At 43.0% G+C, this 20,944-nt stretch overlaps 1 protein-coding gene across 1 annotated transcript in view; it reads right to left on the bottom strand.

Annotated features, from left to right (window-relative positions):
• Positions 1 to 20,944, bottom strand: part of SCFD2 (sec1 family domain containing 2) — a gene marked incomplete at its 5' end in the record, with an annotated part of 205,566 nt that overhangs the window by 13,644 nt on the left and 170,978 nt on the right. The window lies entirely within an intron of this gene.

Here is a 20,944-nt window from a genome sequence, read left to right on the forward strand (position 1 = left end):
GCCAAATGCCATTTAGAGGACCACATCAGAGGTCCCTCCAGGTGGCCAGGCAGTGCCTTGGCAAAGAGAAATTCTCAGCCTTGGCTCCAGCCCCCTCACCACAGGACCTACATTGCACAGAAGAGTTGAAAAAATGCTTTCTCAGCTGACCTGCTGATGAGAATTATCCAAGTGAGAGATAACCGGGTCGCCTGGTGTTTGTAGTGCCCTGTCAACACAATTTGACATCTCTGCCTGCCTCTCTTCTCGCTTGACTCCTCATCCCCATGGCAGAAGATCCATCACAAAATAACCCTTTGTGCTACAGGCATGCAAGAACACACACTCACTCCTGTTTATTCCTGTGTCTTCTCCTGGGGAAGCTACTGTAGTGGTTCGCATGTCCACCCCCAGTTCCGCAAGCGGTCCTGCCCTGGCAAACCTTTATGTCTGTGCAGAATCCTGCTGGGAGGATGGTGTCTCCCCAGACACTGAAGGAGCCTGGATTTTTGGGTGGGTGGGGACTCTGAACAAACTTTCCTCTACAGCTGACAGAGGATGGAGTCCTTGTGCACTGAAGAAATAACAAAAAGGCGGTACTTTCAAAATTTACAGGGAATTTCCGATAACTAATCTGGATCACTTCCACATCTTTGCATCTGTACAGCAGAATATGTATATATAATATATATACACATACACACACTTATAGAGGTCTGAAACTATTCCTACAAGATGATGATTAGACACTGATCTTTCATTTGTCTGGATATTATTTGCTGAAAGGCTCCAAGTCAGAGCCCCCCCTGGAGAACAGATAAAACGACTGTACTTCTGCAGGGCCACATCGGACCACGCTACTGAGGATTTATGCCATTATACCCCATAAAGCAATGAAGAGAACACAAACCAGACCTCGGTGACTCCTGTGTTATAATTCTAAGGCAGACACTTTTATATTTTTGGACAGGGCTCTTGACATTATTAATTGCTTTTTTTTAAACGAGCGCAAAATAACTTACAGAAATATTTTTGTTGTTATGTACGTGCAAGATCTGTGCGCTCTGATACTCTGACTGACCAAAACTCAGTTTTTCGTTCGGCCGAGGCGCCTGTGTGTTGCCAGCGAAAGCCCTGAACGCAAACCCCACTCTGCAGCTCACTACCCGGCTCCACTGGTGCTCTTCAAATCAGAGAGATGGCTCCTGCGAGTGGTCTTGTGCTGGTTTACGTGCACGGGAGTGGTGTCCAACAGTGGAAAAAAGTGAAACTGAACACCTCCTGGACACATGAGGTCGATAAATAAAGTTGGAGGTGACAAATCCTGGTTTATATTTATCATGAGCACAGGCGAAATATTCAGAGCAGATCTTGTATTGTCAGTGTGCTTTTACCCTGCCCGTGGGAAAACACGGGGATGAGAAAATGGGGCAGTCCCTGTTAGCTCCCAACTCAGAGGCTGTGTGTATTTAACAGTTAACATTCAAAAAGCATTTTGGAAGTGAAAATTAAAATGAAGAGCCATATCTCATTATTGTATTACTAGATTTTTCTTCTCTCCAAGAGACAAGCTTTCTCTGTTTTAGCCACATTAGAGATAAGCAGCCCCTAGCTAGTGTAAGTAGTTATGTTTTCTTTGTCCTCTCTTTAATCTCTGTCAGCAAAAGCCATTGCTTTTGGCCAAGCCAGCTCTGGAATGTTTCCTTTCCCTAGCGAACGCAAGTCCCCCGCGTTGAACAAGTTCAGGCAAGGTAAAAATCACATCAGGTTTGCTATGCTTTGCACACTCTTCTTTTTTTTCTTAATTGTTTATTTTCTCGAACCATCTAAAAGCCCTTTATTTTGGCCCTACAGTTATTTTTCTCATAAAAAGAAATATTTGTTTCCTTCTCCTGTTGGCATCACTTATCTTTCTCTCTCATTTTATTGTAACAAGAGCCTTCTGACCAAGAAGTTTCAAACCAGCTTGTCACTTCCCCCTTCTGGAACTGCAGAGCAGTTTCCAGTGGGCACGGTCTGGCTTCATGGCTGGAAGCCCCCGAGATGCTCCTCAACTTGCCTGGCCTGGTGCGTCCCGCTTTGCTTTTTGTTACTGGGTCAATTTTCTCTTGAGCAATTTCTCAGTGAAGCGCAGTCCCTGTACCATCACGCACCGCTCGAACCTCATTGCCAGGGAAATGCTGTCTGGAGCTCGGGCTTTGCTTCACAGGTTGTGCTGACGCGCTCGGGGGCTGGAGGAGGCCATGAAATCATCCACTCTCACCATCTGTTTAACAGGCCACATCGCTTCACAGTCATCGCCCGAACCAAGACAAGAGCCCTGGCATGCCAGCAGCTCCTCACCCTCCACGTTCAACCATGCAGACCGGAGCGTATCTCAAGGAGCACTGGCTGAATGTGTGCTTCCAGTCTCCATGGCAGAACGTGGTGCTGGACCCAGTTTGGAGCAGGGGGGCACTGGGAGTTGAAGCTTCGATCCGGTGCCAGTTTGAGGTTGACCCAATGGAGGAAAAGGGCCGTACTTTCCAAGTTTTCTCTAAAAATGTGGCTTCCTTGGGACTTCTGATCAAGAAATATCCGGGGAAGTCACGGCTCTCTTTTTCCAGCCTGACATCCAGTTCTTCTTTTTAAAAACGTATATTAAAAAACCAGTTTTCTCTGCCAGCTTATTGTTGAGATTAATAACAAAAATCTCAGGTTTTCCGAAGGCTGCTGCCTACCTGTCACACTGCCGTAGGTTTGAAGAGGGGAGCCGGGTTTCTCTCCAGCCTGGAGAACAACAGAAGCTTGTGTTGTACAAATGGCAGGCGGCTACAAATCACCTCCCGTTCACACCTTCCCCGTGAATGGGGCTGTGTGCGCATATGGAGAGCAGAACACAATCCCTCTTCTCTGCCCGCTTCATGCTACCATGAAATCTGCTCCTTTCACAACAATGAAGAGGTGGAATATATTAGCTGCTGCACAGCTCATGTGCTAATTAAAACAACTCTTCCTGTTACTGTTTTTTCACGGGAAGCTAAATGGCATAGGAGAGCATGCTGAATGAATTCCTTTGAATCCCAAGCCCTATTATATGTGGGAAAAGGCATTTAAATGAAATTTGGGGATATTGCTTTCCTGTTAGACTTGAAACACAGTTGTGGAACAAAGAAAATCACCATTAACCAGTATGTGACCGAAGATTTTAAAGCACGTATCCAAGGTCTTGATGATATCCCAAGAAGAACACAACCTGCTTCTGCAGTAAGCAGTGCCCAACCTCACTGATACTGCTTCTGGTCTGCGTCCATCCACTTGTGCTGAATTTGAGGAGTCAGAACACCAAGAGCTGCATCCAGAGCCTAACAGGGTACTACTGGCCCTTATTTTTGACCTGCTTTTGAACTTTTTGAACTTTTTCATCAGATATTAGACATCTCCTCTTAAGGTACACATCTGCATACTCATTAGCACAAGAACTAATTTGTTTTCACAAGAAGCTTGAAAAGAGGAGAATGCAGATGCTCTTCTCTACAGTCTGGGGTGATCCAGAAAACAAACTGGACCAGTTTTTCTGCTGATTTCTAAAATTGGAAGGACACTTTAAGAAAAGGACACAGACGTGAACCCACGAGATCTATAATTATACAGTGGCATGTGATTGATTATTCCCTCTCTGAATGCAACAAATGAGAATTTCAGACCTGTGTATCAGAAAATCTTTCACTGCGCTTTGTCTCTTTTGGTATGTGGTCCAGGTGTTATAAACAGACTTGTTTTTTCTCTAAAGCAATATGATAGTTATTAACACTTCGTGAAGGTCTTTGATACTTCTGAGACACCACTGAAAGGCTATACAATTCTTACAAAGTTAAAAATTTAGGAAAGCTGAAAGCTTACTACTTTACGCTATTTTATTGGTATAAACTTAGGCTCTCTCTACCTTAGGTTCTCTCTATAACCCATTTACAGAAAAAAAACCCAACGATATAAATCCTGCAAACCCTGGAATGGAGCTGGCAGAGTAGCCAAGCCATTTTAGAAGCACAGAATGAGGCGCGGGCTAAACCAGAAAACTGGTACTTTGAAGAAAAGAAAATCCAGCATCAGGATTGCATTACACAAACTATTTTCTAGATATGCAGAGTTAATTTGCTTGTCAGCGAAAGTCAGAGAAAGAACAGAGATACCGGGTGCCTTGAGGGTCAGAACTCCAAATACAGCACAATGATATTAAACTAATGAAAATCTTCTATTTTTATACTTTAGATGATAGTATAGCAATGGGAGTCCGTCTTTTTCTAGCAGATAAATCTAAAAGCATGTATATGTGTACCCAAAGCCATATGTTTTATAATAGTTTTGATATATTCATGCATTAAGATTGTTATGAGAAAGTAGGTACAAATGCATATGGTTACACAGACCACGGCTGGTTTTTGCAAGGGGAAAAAAAAGTGTGAAAACCAAAACTAGGATGAAATTTGTGTGATTCTCCTCTCATCCGTCTTCCTGATGGATTGCGCCACTCATTTGAATCTTTATTCTTAAATCTGATTTGTATTAAATCATGCTGCCTGCTGCATCTAAAAGGGAATCTGGTAAGCGAGTATGACACTGTGGGACAAGGAAGGACAGGCCAGAATACAAGACATCAGTCATTGCCCAATAGCAACATCAGCAGAAGGTGAAAAATCAGAATTGACTCCATTTTAGTCTGGGGAATTACGGAAGAGAGGTCAGGAGAAGAGAGCATCCAGAGCGTGCGAGGTGCCAGCTGGGGCAGCCCTCAGCGAGGAGCAAGCCTCCGGGCAACCTTCAAATGCTGAAGGCCAGGTCAACACTACACCGGGCTGAGTTCGAAATAGGGCTGGCTTTTCTGACAGTTGCAAGTGATTTGTGGGCTATGGATTGGATTGGAGGAAAAGAAGGGTAAAAAGAAACATGGGAGAAGCTAAAAGACTTTTCAAAGTGGTTTTTGAAATTCAAAGGTGAATTAAAATCCCAAGAAAATGGGCATTTAGTAAAATATAGATGAAAGTTATAAAAAAAAATAACAGGTCCATTTTGCTGAAGCCCTGGTGAAGCAGCATGTCAGTGCTGCCGACACGGAAGGGCAGGAGCTCATCAGCTGAGGAAGGGGCAGGCGCAGAGGTGCAGAGATAACCTGTCCCTACCCACAGCCTTGAGACGCCCTTACCCCATCCCCTACCAGTGATCACAGCAGATTTCTAAGCCGTCATCCTGATTCAACACCTTTCTCTCCCTCTCTCTTCATTCCCCCTTCTCGCAATGGCTCCTCAACCCATCATGGCCCCTGGGAGCAACTCAGCTTGGACCACACCACTGAGAACCACTCCATCCCCATGGCCCTCTTTGGGGAGAGGGAAGTTTTTTATGCACCAGAGGCAAAGAGGCTGGAACTCCTCCGAGGCATCCAAGAGGTCAGCATCACAGCCAGAGTGGGAACTCAGTTTTTTCCAGCCCTGGGTTTGACTATCGCTTCTGCCAGTCCACACAGCACTGAGTAACAGACCGCAAACGCTAGCGGGCAGGAAGATAAACAAAGGGGAGGAGGAAAGCAAATATAGAAGCATAGGGGAAAAAATATTAGAAAAGGGAGGGAAAATGTATACGATGTTAAAAATCAAAGCAGAATGTTTTTCACCTTCAGTTATTGGCAACATCTGATTTGAACCTATTTGAAACCCAAGGTTCGCATGGAGGGTCTCTGTAGGGCTCCAGCTGAAGTCTGAAACTTCAGAATAAATCAAAGGGATCATCTGAAAAGCCACACAACAGAGGAGGTCAGCTCCATATTTCTGCAAACGTCATTTACGATCTGATTGGCACATGGAGAATGAAAACACAGTGGTGTGCAGGGATGCTCTGGGGCAGTCACCAGCACCATGGTATGGATGTGGTGTCTGTGACTGGGAGTATTGTGACTGGCAAAGGTACAATCTGTGGTTTATTTTCATCATGACAAACATCTCCCATTTGAAAGAAAAGCCAAGGATGTTTTTTTAAAGAGTAATTAAATTTAGAATCCTAAATCTGCACTTCAGCTTTTAAATAAGCGTCCAAACTTTAGCAGTGCTGAGCATCCAGGGATTGCACAGGTACATCTCCATGGGCAGTTCAGCGCAGATCTGACATTTATTGTATTGGGACACATCCCACAGGCTCTGGAGCTCATCAGGGAGAGGGACGGCAAGAGCCAGTGGGGTGCTTGGAAAGCTTGTTGTTGGCCTCAAGTCTTTGAACCTCTTCTGGAAACTGCTCTTTGGCGTCCAACGGATGCATAGCCTGTGTGGATCTCAAGCTCTAAAGCTGCACATGTGAAAATCTGGCCACTTACCTATGTGATTAAATATGGATTTAAGACCTACCTTCGGAGAGTCGTTTGTTTTTTAAAAAAATTTTGGCTTCAATATCTGTCACTTGGACATTTCTATTTTACGGGAATATTTTATTGCCGCCTTCTTGCCAAAATTCAACAGCACATCATGTAATATTAACTTTACGAAGCACTGCAAACTTAGTACTGGAGGCTCTCAAGTTACATGAAATTAAACCTGTCAATTCAGCGAACAATTACAAGGAAAAACTACAGCACTTACTAGAATGAATTACACAAATTAATTGCAGGAGGAATTTAAGTTAGGCTCAGATGTGCTTTCTGAAGGAAATTAATGTAACAAATTCATTAGGGAGCCATTCAGTTGCTCCCTCAAGTAGTTCGTATCTTAATTAAAAAACCACACATGTTAATAAAGCTATGGTAAATGCCCTGTAAGTCTAATAAGGCCTCCCAATAACGTTCTTGCAAGAACTTAGTAAAACTCCAGTTTTTACTAAATGATACATACCACCTGAGGACTGCACTTTGCCAAGGACAGATTTTTGCTCCAATCAAGGACTTCCTTGCTATCCATGCATCAGCCAACACCTTTCAGTGATGCTGTAAAGTTTCACCCTCAGATCTGCTGCCTCTCACCTACTCCGCAAAGTACTCCAAGCGGAACCACGTAGGTGATGGACCAACGATACATGGGGAAGAAGGATGAGGTTTGTGTCCAGCTAGCAGTGGGTGAGGCAGCAAGTACCACCAGCATGGCAAAGCCTCCTTGGCCAGCGTGCACCCACCAGAACAGAGGATGCGTTGCGTGCGTGAAATGGTATGGCTGTCCTCCTTCAGAACAGCCACCACGGTGGGACACGGGTGGGACTCTGCCACTGCCTTTCTAACGTACCTACTTAGGACCTAATAGCCCTGTTTCTTCTTTTCTTTCTCCAAGCATCTGCAAGCTGCCGATGCGTGAGAGACCACCTGGAGCTGGAGGAGCCGTTATTTAGGCTACAGTCTTGCTTATGCTCAGAGCGCGCTGTTAATGCCGCCCTTCACCCTGCCGGGCTGAGGGAAATCGTATGCAAAAAGAAAAGTGTTCCTAAGCAACTGTGTTTAAAGCCCTTCATAAAGAAACACCCCGAAGGCCTGTTTTGTCTCTGCACTATGAAGCGGCAGAGCAGGGAGGAAGCTCATGTAGAAGTCCGTGGGAGTCTAGATGCTCTACCCACTTGGCCTTGGAGGGGAACCTCAGGGAAACATGGCAAGATCTGTGAATGTCCTTATTTTTATAAAAATTTCTGTCTTTATGTTATTTACAAGGAAACATACTTTTAAAACAACAACAACAAAGTGAAATAAGTCTTTCAGTATTTTCGTTTGACTTTTCCATCTTTCTTTTAGTGTAGACAATGGAAATTAATATGATAAATGTTATTTGCATTCACAGTCCAATTCAATTGTATGTTCTTCATACCGCCAAGTCAGGCTTGCAGATGTAATTGGAAAACGCTTCCTTCTGAAAACAACTGTCCTACCTAGAATTTTTAAAAATGTATGAAACCGTTTCAACTGATGCATCTAGGAATGATGGTAATGGAGAAATGTCCAAGAAACATTTTCATTACCAATTTAAGTTCTGAGCCAAACCAGAACTCATGGCATCCTTAAACCGGTGAAGGCAGCTTCATATGATAATATACATGTATGGAAACATAAGATCACAATTAAAACTAATAGTTGCAATCTATTTATTAGCTACTGAAGCAAAACAATATTTTTAACAGGAAGACAAAAATAATGATATTTTAATGCTACGTATAATTATCTATTCAAAAAGGCCTCTTCACCCAGTATGCTCTGCAACAGGTGAAAAGCCATCTGCAAACTGACAAGGATAATAGGCACGTAGGCTGCATTCAGTGGGCTCTACTTAATAACAGACAATAATTGCAATTTTATTTTTCCCCCTCATATGAATTAACAGAATTATGGTACACTGCTTAAGTACCTTTAGCTTTAAATTCATAACTATGCTCAGAATAATTTCCTTGTTTCTCTTAAAAAAAGTGTCATAGCTCACCTTCTAAAATTAAAATTAAACTACAAAAACATTAAGTGTTAGTCAAAACACTAGAAGGTTGTTTTCCAGAAGAGAGAGCATGAAAAAGCTAAAAGCTAAATGCTGTATTAATCTACACAGTTATGACAGTTTTGATGCTAACAGTAGGTAGAAATACACTATAACAAGTTTACAAAGTTCATGGTAGTAAGAAATGGAGCTGTCAGATAAACAAAAATATCACAGGTTTCCAGTTCTTGTAATGTTTGAAATTCAAGCATGAAAATCTGACAAATGACACACCATTTTTTTATACACTTTATGTACTATTCAGCTAGCATCGCACTACCCAAATGGAAGAGAAATGAAAAAAGAGAAATGCCGTGCCAGAACAAAAAATGTATAAACTCTCCAAAGTGCTAAAGTTAATCTATAACATTAGGGTTTATAGATTAACTGCAATTTTAGAAGAAAAATATATTGTTTGAGCTGTACCATGCTCAATTCTGAAATGCTGATTACAGGAAGCATTCAGGTGTGCTTAACTGTATGTGAAGTCCCACCAAAATCTGGCCAGAATACTGTCAACCTCATTGTAGCAAGCCAACTCCCCAGGAAAGAGAAACTCTGCTACTCTATTTTTACTACAGGCAAATCACTCCTTTTAAAATAAAATATGCAAAATGATTGTAACCAAGAATAATGGCCAGCATAAGTGGACATTTCACAGTAATTCCCCTGGACATTTTTAATTCAAATTTCAATGTGTCTTACAGGGCTGCCTTTTTCAAAACACATTTAGCTGATAGTAGCAATGATACATCTATTCACAGTATATGTTAGTGACACAACAGGTGAATATTCCCATTTTGTGGCTAAATTTCAAACAACATTTGGAAGTTATGGCCACAAACTGGTAGATGGATGATCTTGTAAATCACCACCCAGCAGCTCAGGCACAGGCTCAGGAGCTACCTGGTACTGAGTGCCCATGGGACCTCTGTGGACTTAGCCGGCTCCATCAGATGCTGCTACCACCTATATAAAAACTTAACTCCAGGCTCAGATCAGAGCAGGTTTGCTGAGGGAACAACAAAGACCATAGAATCATAGAATGGTTTAGGTTGGAAAGGACCTTGAACAACATCGAGTCCCAACCCCCCTGCCATAGACAGGGACAACCCCCCCTAGACCAGGTTGCCCAAGGCCACGTCCAGCCTGGTCTTGAACACCTCTGGGGATGGGGTCTCCACAGCTTCTCTGGGCAACCTGTGCCAGTGCCTCACCACCCTTAAAGTGAAAAACTTCTTCCTAATGTTTAATCTAAACCCGCCCTCTTCCAGTTTGAAGCCATTCCCCCTCATCCTATCACTACATGCCCTAGTAAAAAGTCCTTCCCCAGCTCTCCTGTAGGCCCCCTTTAGGTACTGGAAGGCTGCAATAAGGTCTCTGTGGAGCCTTCTCTTCTCCAGGCTGAACACTCCCAGCTCTCTCAGCCCCTCCTCACAGGAGAGGTGCTCCAGCCCTCGGATCATCCTCGTGGCCTGCTGGGCACAGGCTGCTCAGAAGAGAAAGTCAAGCAGCACATTGCTCAGGGGCTACAGGCATTAGGAGGGGGAAGGAAGGGTTCCCCTTTTTTCTATGCTATCAAGGACCTGCCAGTGCATTAGAGAGAGCAATGTCCTACCTGGCAGATCACACAGGACCTGTTGGAGTGGGTCCAGAGGAGGGCCACGAAGATGATTAGAGGGCTGGAGCACCCCTGCTATGAGGACAGGCTGAGAGAGTTGGGGTTGTTCAGCCTGGAGAAGAGAAGGCTCCAGGGACACCTTATAGAGGCCTTCCAGTACCTAAAGGGGACCTACAGGAAAGAAAGGGAAGGACGCTTTATCAGGGAGTGCAGCTATAGGATGAGGAGTAGTGGTTTTAATCTGAAAGAGGGTAGATTTAGATTAGATATTAGGAAGACATTCTTCACTGTGAGGGTGGTGAGGCACTGGCACAGGTTGCCCAGAGAAGTTGTGGCTGCCCCATCCCTGGCGTTGTTCCAGGCCAGGCTGGATGGGGCTTTGAGCAACCTGGTCTGGCGGGAGGTGTCCCTGCCCATGGCAGGGGGGGTGGGACTTGGTGATCTTTAAAGGCCCTTCCAACCCAAACCATTCTATGATTCTTCCTTCCATGTCGCAAGAACTGCGACATGCTCTGCCTCCCCAAATGTAGCACACAGCTGCCTATGGGTTGTGAAAATGTTAATCATGCTGAAAACCAGAGAAAACATGGGTCGTGATGCTCTGCTGGAGACCGGGGGTTGTACAGGGCAAGGATCATTTTATATTTTTGCTTCTGATGCTTCTTTCCTTGAAAATAAACATTGACACTGGACACTGAGGTGGAATATGGGGACAAAACAGGGTAAGGGCAGAACAGCTGTTCTATCCTGCAAGTGAGAATAAATGAAGTATAATGATTCCCAGAGAAAAAGAACAGAAATATTTTTGGTAAAGGGCTTCACTAGATAACATAAAGAAAAACTTGTAAACACATAATATTGAAAGCAACAGCCACAATTCTCCACAATGAAATCAGGGATTCTACTTCAATGGCAACCTACCACATTGCAAGTTGTACATGACCAAGGGCAAAGGGACTAGAAACTGGAACGCTGAAAATTTCTGCATTTACACCTTGACAACTCCTGGCCCTCACTGGAGCCGTTTTGCCCTGCTACCATCAGTGGTACCACGCACGTAAATGAAGGGCTACATGTCCCTGGTGTCCTGGTCTCACCAGGGGACACCTCCAGCAAGGGGCTGGCTGGGGCTGCAGCAGAGCTGCTGCAGACTTGCACTCTCCCAGTCTAAGAGGCTTAGCATCCCGTTGCACACCAGGGAGGGAAATGGGTAGCAGGCACTGAATGGGTGGTAAAGAAGGCGTGCGTGCATCCCTCCGCTGGTCACACGTATGTTACCTGGGCAGGGGGTGTATGTAGGGCACAGATGTCCGTATTCTGCAGGCAGAGGAGAAATTATGGCAAAGCACAGCCCTCTCAAGCCCTTCCATCACAACTAACGGTGATCACGGCAAGGAGCGCGTGTGGTTTAATCCATGCACAGCATCCACTTTGTGTTCCCTCCTCAACTGTACTGCATGCTGTGCATACAGCAGACAAAACCTTGTCTCTGGTGAGTCACTGTATTGATCTACTGAACAAACGACCTGATGTGATGTTACTGCGTTTCAGATCTTCCTCTGCAGAATACACAGAGAAAAAACTGCCCCCGTTTGTACAACCGAATGTCTATCTATAAAGCACAACATTGTACACGTGGGCTTGGGATGCCTGAGTCGATCTTTGAAGCTATGAATCGTGCACAATTTAATTCTGGTATAAAAGCAAGCTGTATTGCCTGTCACCTTATCAGAGTTTGGTATTAGAATGTTTTGCATCTAGATAAAAAGGCAGATGATAGTTTAGCCTACAGCATGGGTAATTATGTTATTTGGAATATGCATTATATCTCTGATAAGATTTGGAAAACCCTATTTTGCAGAGGCATTTGCTCTTCATGAATCTCACGGAAATATCTATGCAAAACCATTTGGAGTCAGAATTAAAACAGGAGAGGTCTTGGCAAATTTCTCTCTTCAGCTTTGGTTTAAGCAGTTGTTTATATTTTTCATCACGCACTGTAAAACTATTTCATTTGAAATCATCCTAGAGTACTGTCTCAAAAGATAACGCTTCTTGTTTTGGGAATATTTCACACCTCAGTGAGAATAACATCCTATAAAAAGTACCTTCACAGAAGATTTTTTTCTTTATGAAAGCACTGACTCATCTAAATGATTTAAAAGTCTTCCTGTGTTCATCTACTCTTATAATCCATTGAAACTGTGAACAGCACTTTGCAAAGATCATAAGAATACAGCTCAGCCCAAACATGTAACAATCTGCAGATAAACAAGAAAAGGCAACCAAGCAAAAAGCATGGGCAGAAAGAACAATAATAAAACAATAAAAAATGCAAGTTAGAAAGACTTGCTTATTTTTAAATTGAAATCACTGTTATACAAGAGACAAGACAGACTGCATAGAGCATGCTTTGGATAAAAAGCAATATATAAAAGAAGTGAGGCTGTGGAAAGGATCTGAGAGAGGAGAGAAGGAACCCTGCTATGGGAAGATGGACCAACGTGGCACTACTCGTTTCCAAAGGATGAACAATAACTCCACGTACCAATCCGAGTACATGGGTGTTGCATCTGACACAGCAGATCCCTGACTACGAATAACACAAAATTATACAAGTAATGCTCATTTTTATTCTTTTCTTGTCTATTAACTAGAAAGCATACTGTAGTGCCAATGGCAAATATTAGTCAATGAAGAAAAAGATCAGCAGCGCAAGCTGCAAGCCCATGCATAGAGGGAGGAAATATCCTGGAGTATTAAGCGGAATAAACTTGTATTCATACAACAGATAATAATTCATAATATGTGCAATAGATTAGAAAAAAAGAGATGCTGGCAGAGGCCTCAGTTTAGCAGGAAATGTAAACACACATTCAACTTAAAAGGTGTGATGGGATGAAGTTAGGACAGTGACTTGTTGAATTAGGGTTAAACTCTCCGGTTTAAATTCAGAAATAAGTGTGCTATTTTAATTACCAAACAATTGAACGGCTTGTGGAGTTGGTCCAGAATGTTTCTTAAGCACTTAAGAATTAACATTTGTTGTCTTTAAAACAAATTTAAAAGTTTGTATGCATTGGTGAAAACACAGCTTTTGACACAGGCTTGAAGAAATAACAACTGATAGAAAATGCCTGGGATCTGTCGTCATTTCCACTCAGTATAAATTGTTAATGTTCCCAGGAAAAAAAAATAATGAAAACCACTCATAATCTTGTAGTCAAGTTTCAACACCTGCTTATTTATTGTGGCCAAAAAGAATAAGGATAACATGATTTATGCTTCAAGCATATGGCAGAAACATAGGGACTTTTTTCATTAAATTGTGCCTGCCTAGCAATGAAAGAGGACATGCAATTTCAAAATTAACTGTATGGGTTTTTGTTTTGTTTAGGAAACAAAGACACAAGCAACCAGTCAAGTCTGAAGGACCGACAGCAGCAGTTTCGCCAAGTGGCTGATCTCTGGCAGCCCAATGCTGTTGGCTACTGGGGGACTGGGCAAGCGCAGCTCAGAGGTGCTGTGGCTCCAGACCACCAAACACTGTCATTTGTAGGGTGCTCGTGCAATGGCAATCATATAACTGCAACAGAAATATTTATAATAATATATCTAAGCTAATGGGCTCTCACATGATCAATAGACATCGATGCACTTCTGTGGATACGTAATGAAGCCTGTGGAGGAGAGAAGACTCCTGAGACTCCTACCATAACCACGTTTTGTTTCAGAAGGGAAAAATATTGACTAATTGTGGTCCCAAAGTCCTCATACCAGCTTGTGACTGCTAATCTCGGTGAATAATTCCTGCATAGGGAAGAATTATATGAGGATGTAGTTGTGAATGCAAACACTGCAAAATCGCATCTGCAGCTTTTTCTCCCATGTTCAAATTCAACATCGAATCTGACTGAACCTTCCACAGTGTTATGTTCCCTCATTCACCACTGATTTTAATTAATCGGAACTGCATTGATAATGGTTCATTAATTTTCCCCATAGGGTTTTTGTACAAAACCACTCAGAGAAGGAAAGATGCCTCACACTTCCATGCAGATCTTGAAACCAGAAGAACGGCCTAATTTTCCCCACTTTTAAACTTTTAGCTAAAGGACTGGTGAAACTGGTGAAAGAGAAGTTTAGGAATAAGCCAAGAAATTGTTAAAAAAAACCCACGTTAGAGAAACTGTGAGTTACCCGCTTCCTTGATGCATTTGCTACTGACTGACTTGGTCCCCACCTTTCCCTGATAAGCTGGCGGCACATTTGGAGACATAAATGCTGCCCTTTGTATCTAATTTCTTATTGCTACTTTCCTTCCCTGTTGCTTCACCTGTTAAGCTGCAGAAATGGTGAATTTTGAAAACAAACCAGCACCAACAGCACCAGTCCCAGTCATGCTCCTCTTCTCCCATTGAATATATATCTATTTTCTTCAAAGCTTTGTCTCTGTGCAACAAGGGCGTGTAAAAACCAACCCCTGCCAGCTCGCCTGCCTTCTCTTCACTAACTTCTGGCAGCTTTGGGCACAAAGGACTTTGGCAAGAGTTATCTTCTGCTGGCTGTCATTGAAAACTTGTACCATATTTTCACAAGAGAAATGGAAATAAGGCAAACACCTCACTTTAGATTATTTTATACTGTTATGTTAGCTGGAAATCACAGAATCACAGAATAGTCAGGGGTGGAAGGGACCTCTGGAGATCACCTAGTCCGCCCCCCCTGCCAGAGCAGGGTCACCTACAGCAGTTGCACAGGATGGCGTCCAGGCGGGTTTTGAATGTCTCCAGAGTGGGAGACTCCGCCACCTCTCTGGGCAGCCTGTGCCAGTGCTCTGCCACCCTCAAAGGGAAGAAGTTCCTCCTCATGTTTAGATGGAACTTGCTATGTTCAAGTTACTCAACGTGGTGCATTGACAAAGAGCGGCTCTGCACATTTGCAACTGAACTTCAGCCACAGGCTGTGTTTTATGCTGCCCTCGGAGAGAGGTACCTGGGGCACTGAAACAACTCAGCAGGAGAAGCATCAGCAAGGGTCGCCTGGCAGCCGTTGCTCCTGATCACACCATTCAGTGTCTGACATGCCGAAGGAGAACAAGTTTGCCATTTCACTGCAGAAGGATGGCGGTTGTGGTGAGTTACCACAGGTGGCCTAACTTTTAACGTCAGCTCCCACAGTTATGCAACATGAAATGCAAAATGCAGGATAGTGTCACACGCCGAGGTATAGATGTGACACTAACAACCACCTGGAGAGCAGGTGCAGGGCCATGAGGAGATTCCATGAGGAGATTGGCCATAAAAGTACCCAACATCTTAGCCTCAGGCCACAGCTAGAGGAAACAGCCTCAAGTTGTACCAGGGGAGGTTTAGAATGGATATTAAGAAAAATTTCTTCACCAAAAGGGTTGTCAAGTATTGGAACAGGCTGCCCAGGCAAGTGGTGGAATCGCCATCACAAGAGGTATTTAAAAGATGGGTAGACATGGTGCTTAGGGACATGATGTAGTGGTGGTTTTGGCAGTGTTAGGTTGATGGTTGGACTCGATGATCTTAAAGGTCCCTTCTGACCTAGACTATCCTATGGTTCTATGGTTCTGCGATTCTTATTATTTAATGTCCCCATCTGCTTTGGTGGAAAACAGTGGTGAAACCTTTCTCTTATTGAGATTTGGCTTGTACAACAAGAAACCCTACATGTTGGTGTCCAGATCTTGTCTTTCTGTTCCCCAGCACTAACATAAAACTGCCATTTTTTATAAAGCTCTTTCTATCCCCTAGCTGCTTGGAAATACACCCATGTACTGCCTGCACTCTCTGCTGGCTCCTTGGTGAGTATGGTGGCACCTCTGTGCTGGAAACACTGGGTACTTCATTGCCAAAACACGTGTCTCTAAGCAACAGACCCTTCTTCTAAAATCATGGATCTCAGCACTTTCAGTCTGAGAAGCAGAACACATGACAACCCATATAATTAGAGATAATTCATAGGCCAAGACTGTTCCTTCAGAAGTGCTGTGGTTGATACATATCTCCCTCCCCGAATTCCAAGCATTGTTAGTCATAACGTGAACGAAATGATTGATGACCGGATAGACTGCTAGGTCTAAATCTTACTTTCCCATAGAGTTTGCATGGAAGCGTGCTACTAAATAACAGAAGGCTGCTCCCGAAACCTTTCCCTGTGCCATCTCTGCTTGGTGGACACACTTCACTCATTCCTTCTCCTTCCTCCAGCCATGAGAAGACACACTGCATGTGGAGGGGGCTGCAAAGGAGGTGCACGCTAGGGTGGCTTGGTCCTACTCAGCGTTCTCACCACAGCAGCCTCAACGTGCACCACCTCCACCCTCCCGACATCAACGTGTGCCATGAGCCAGGGGGCTCTGCAGAAGCAAACGTCACCTCAGAAGTGAATCATCATGGAGTAAGAAAATGTTTACGTTTCCAAGCAATGAAAAATATTAAAGGACAAAGCTTCCCTGTACACTTTATTATTACTACTTTTTCTCAGATAAGTAAAATGTTTACTGTAGATTCTGTGCAACGTCACCATTACAGTCTCGGCCAATGTCATGGTGACTTCTTCCACCATTTTATTCAAGAAGTTTCTACCATCCTCAGATGTCAAATTATGACTGCCTCCTTTATCTGGGATGTAATAGTATCTTCTTTTCCTTGTATTTGGGACCTTTCTTTTTTTTTTTTAAAGAGGTATTTTTATTTTTACACCAAAGGATTAGAAATATTCTAATAAGTTATTCTATTCTGTTCTCTGCACTCCCAGAAGTTTAATTAGATCTTTTATTGTTCTTGCAAAACCCCACTTGTTTTATGTTGATTATTAGCCATTTAAACGCGTTTTGAAGTGGGATTCATCTCTAATAGCGGTAGCCATGTGAAAAACAGAAATCTACTCCACACTCGTTATCTCACCCCAGGGAATCTCCTGGAAAGGCCGATCTGTCTACACTGACTATAGGGAGACTCTAGAAAGCTTCATCTGCTAAAGTCAAACCCTGTGAAATAATTCCTACTTCCAACTAAAGGCTCAAGTCATTAACATGGAATAAGATAAAGTGATATAAATCTGAGATAAGAAAAAGGATTAACCTGTAGACCTGAAGAACTACGACAAGCATGACAAGGCACGTGCCGTTCTTCAAAAAACCAGCTATGAATAGATGCTACCATCAGCCCTCAGTACATTCAAAGTCAGAAACGCTTACTCTGCAGATATAAATAAACTGTCCTACTTTCTGCTTATGCCAACACTACAAAAGGCAAAAAGCACAGAGATATCAGCTAGATTATACCTTATCCTGGGAATGATAAATGGGAGTCTTTAATACGTGTAGTACGTGCTTTATTTATTTGGGTTTTTTACATAGTCTTTTCCATAGCTTCTCTGGAGTACTGCACCAAAGTGAAAAGTCAGGGTCTCACCTTCGCAAAGGTGGCCTCGACCAACTCTTGTAGACACAGGGAGCCAAACGAAAGCAGAATGAATCCGTCTCTAACCAAAATCCTAACTGAGCAGAAAAGCAGCAGAATCCGAAGCTCCAATATGTGAGCCAGAATGGACACAAAGAGGTTGGCTTTCAAATATGGGAGGGTTTTTGCAGAGATAGCAGCTATAAAAACGTATTTGCAGTTGTAAGTTGAGCAAACTTGATATGAGTCACAGTGGCTGTAAACATGTAACCCCCACAGAGCTGTTTGCAAGTCGTTTCTCGGCACGTACCCACTTGCGTTCCATTGAAGACTGAATAATGAATAACTGCAGAATACCAAATACAGCTTACAAATGTAAGAGAAGAGGAAAAATGACACAGGCAACTACAGCCTAGTCACCTGTCTTTCAAAGAGGCACAAAGTTCAAGCAGATTTTGAAAAGAAAAACCAGATGTTAAAATGAATGAGGAAGGTAGGCAAAAGCTGACCGATGCAGGTGATAACCAGGCTCGCCATACATCTCTCTGGGTGAGATAATGGACGGTTCAGCTGACAGAAGTCTGATAGATGAAGTCTATTCACATTTCAGTAACACGTTTGATAGAATGCCACCTGGAGAACTAGTGTGGAGTAAAAAGATGGGACTTAAGAAAAGAGTTGTGAGGAATGGGCTGAAGGAGAAACGACAATGGCCTGGGCAAGACAGAGTGTCTTAGCGATGTTTCTTGAGGACTGGTCTTACTATTTTTATTGATGACTTTTGCACAAAAAGTAGGAGTGCTGATGACAAAATTATGAGGCATTGTCAAAGGTAGAAGGAGCCTGAAATATTATACAAGATTTAAGTTCTGAAGCACCAGAAATGAGAGAAAGCAGACCAGTACAGCAATACAAAATGAGATAAACCTCACCAAGGTTGTCAACTTAGTGAGCAATAATAAGAAATCTCTCCATTGGCTGGGACTCTGTGAAGAAAAACAACAGGAAGAGAAGAATCTGGGTGGTATTAGTTGACCCAGGAACAACCCTGGGCTACCAGCACTGCAGGAGGCATGCAAAACCCATCAGATAAGATACTTCCTGCAGATATACAGACTTGCTAGTTCCGCTGGAAAAACGGTAAAACTGCAACAGAAACAATTTTGGCCACTGGTGCTTGAGATACTTGAATTCAAACCGGAACAGGCTTAAGATCTGTGAGCATGACTACAGAAAAAAAGAAACCATTTTTATCTGAAAAAAAATGGGGGTTGTTCAGCTCAGCAACAAGAAAATTGAAGATACATAGGCTGGAAAGTAGAATAAAGTATCCAGCCATCAAAGGAAAAAGGTCCTGAAAGAGCCTTTGTGTGAGAATAGCTGGGTGCAGCTGGAAATAAGAGCAGTTTCACAATGAATTTTGATAAGTTTATAAACAAGATTATATGGTACGTTTGCCTTGAAAGGAGCAGCATGCCTAGTTTGGGGGTGAGGGAAGCACCTCCCTGCTTCTGTCTTTCCATGTAGACCCTTGACCATTTCAAATAATTTTTATATTTCAGAGATTTAATATTACATCTAGGAGAAAAAACATGGAATTGCTTAAAGTCTCTATAAATGGTCTCATAAATGCTAATGTAGAGTTTTGACTATTAAAAGCGTAGAAATGTCTGGCAGCCTTTTTAAAAGCCCGGTTCAGTCTAGCTGTAGGCTCTCGGTGACCAATTTCACCATGCACATTTTTCTGCCCTGACAAATGGCTCAGTGGACAGCTATGGGACAGCCTGTCTGAGAGGTTTACAACCCGCTAATGACAAAGTGCTCAAAGCTGGGAATCAGTCTCTAATAGAAATGAAAATATTTTTCCCCCTAGAAAGTTATTACAATTCTCCTTCCTTTTCTCAAAACATAAATGTTGAGTAAGTTGCCCCGCCATCGGAAAAGACTGGTAGGAACAGTAAAGCCATCAGAGACCACAGATGCTCTTCCACTTGCCTAATAAGCCAAACTGCTTTGGCATTGAAGAAGTGTGGAAAGGTCATCAGAGAGGAGAAGTGATGAAAAAGTCAAGGCTGAAAGGAAAGCAGAAGGCTCGAAACTAGTTGTATGTGTTACTTTTCTAAAAGGCAGGAGAAACGAGAGGTTTCGTGGTGTACACGGGCTAGCAAATGGGATCCTGTAGGATCTGCAATTCGCTCCCGCAGGGAAGGACTGGCACCATGTACTTCTGGGCAGCGTGGAAAGGCAGACTCACCGCCTTGCTATTTAGAAAGCTTAGCTGAACGGAGGGAAGGATGAAACAGAGGATATATCTGTTAAAAAGTATATTTCAAACACCTCCTGCTGCCTGTACTGCAGGGAACAGGGAGGTGGCATATAGCAACCGCCTGCTCCTACAGCCAGGGACATGCATTTCCTTGCTCCTCTGGAAGTCTGCTCCAGTCTGTGTGAGCTGTAAACCTCTGAAAGATCATCGCTCACACATGCTCAGTTAAGCCTTGCTGGATTTTCACCATTAAGACGTCTAAGGATGCTCTTGCCAAACATACTCCAGTCTTTCACGGGACATAGTGCTAACAGAGCAGTCCATCCATCATCGCTGAAGAGCGGCAAGCTGTGATCTGTAACTTCCCAGCTCCAGACAGCGAAAAAAAAGTGCCATTTTCACAAAACACCATGAGCCTGTCCCATTTCCTAGGTTCTGCGTAGGCCAAGGCTGCTCAGCCACTGTGCTGGTGCCATGGGGTTGGACTCACAGCTGCAGCAAAGAGCAGGCTACTAATGACACCCAGGCAATGACGAGGTTCTGTCAAAAGATAAATTCCATATTAAAAATGAGTTGTAGAAAACTCGTTTCTACTTTTTTTTTTTTTTAAAATGTTTAGTAAGTTGTTAAACTACAGAGGAATTTAACAAAAACCACTTATCAATAAATTTATGACGCTGACATCTATTTATTTTATTAAACCTATTCCTTGCCAGGTTAGCTCCACAAAATTCAGCATCCTGTTTTTATAGAAGACTCAGGAAAAAGACATTCATACTTGAGATGCCTAAAGGGCTCCAATCAGCTCTTCATATTCACTAAGAATGTAAACAAAATGACATGACCTCAGTAGGAATCGTTCACTCCATACTTTTTACAAAGGACAATAAGCATATGGAATGAATTACAGAAAGCGAGTCAGTAAAGACAACTAGATCATCAGAGAAATGGTTTGCATAAAAATAAAATTACATATGAAAGGGAGAAAAAGCAGGTAAGCATAGAAAAATGTGTCAAGTGTGAGGAAGAGTGCTCTTTTCTTTGGGTGAATGTTTCTTATGTTCTTGATGAAGTTTTAAGAGCAGCTGCTGCAAGAATGTATAATCAGATGTCAGGAAGCAACAGTCTGTGTGTCATATGCAAGGAAGGAATTTTATCAGGTTCCATTTTTAGGGAGCCT

This window comes from Charadrius vociferus, unplaced genomic scaffold (genome assembly GCF_000708025.1).
Source record: "Charadrius vociferus isolate BGI_N301 unplaced genomic scaffold, ASM70802v2 scaffold134, whole genome shotgun sequence".
Taxonomy (NCBI): Eukaryota; Metazoa; Chordata; class Aves; order Charadriiformes; family Charadriidae; genus Charadrius; species Charadrius vociferus.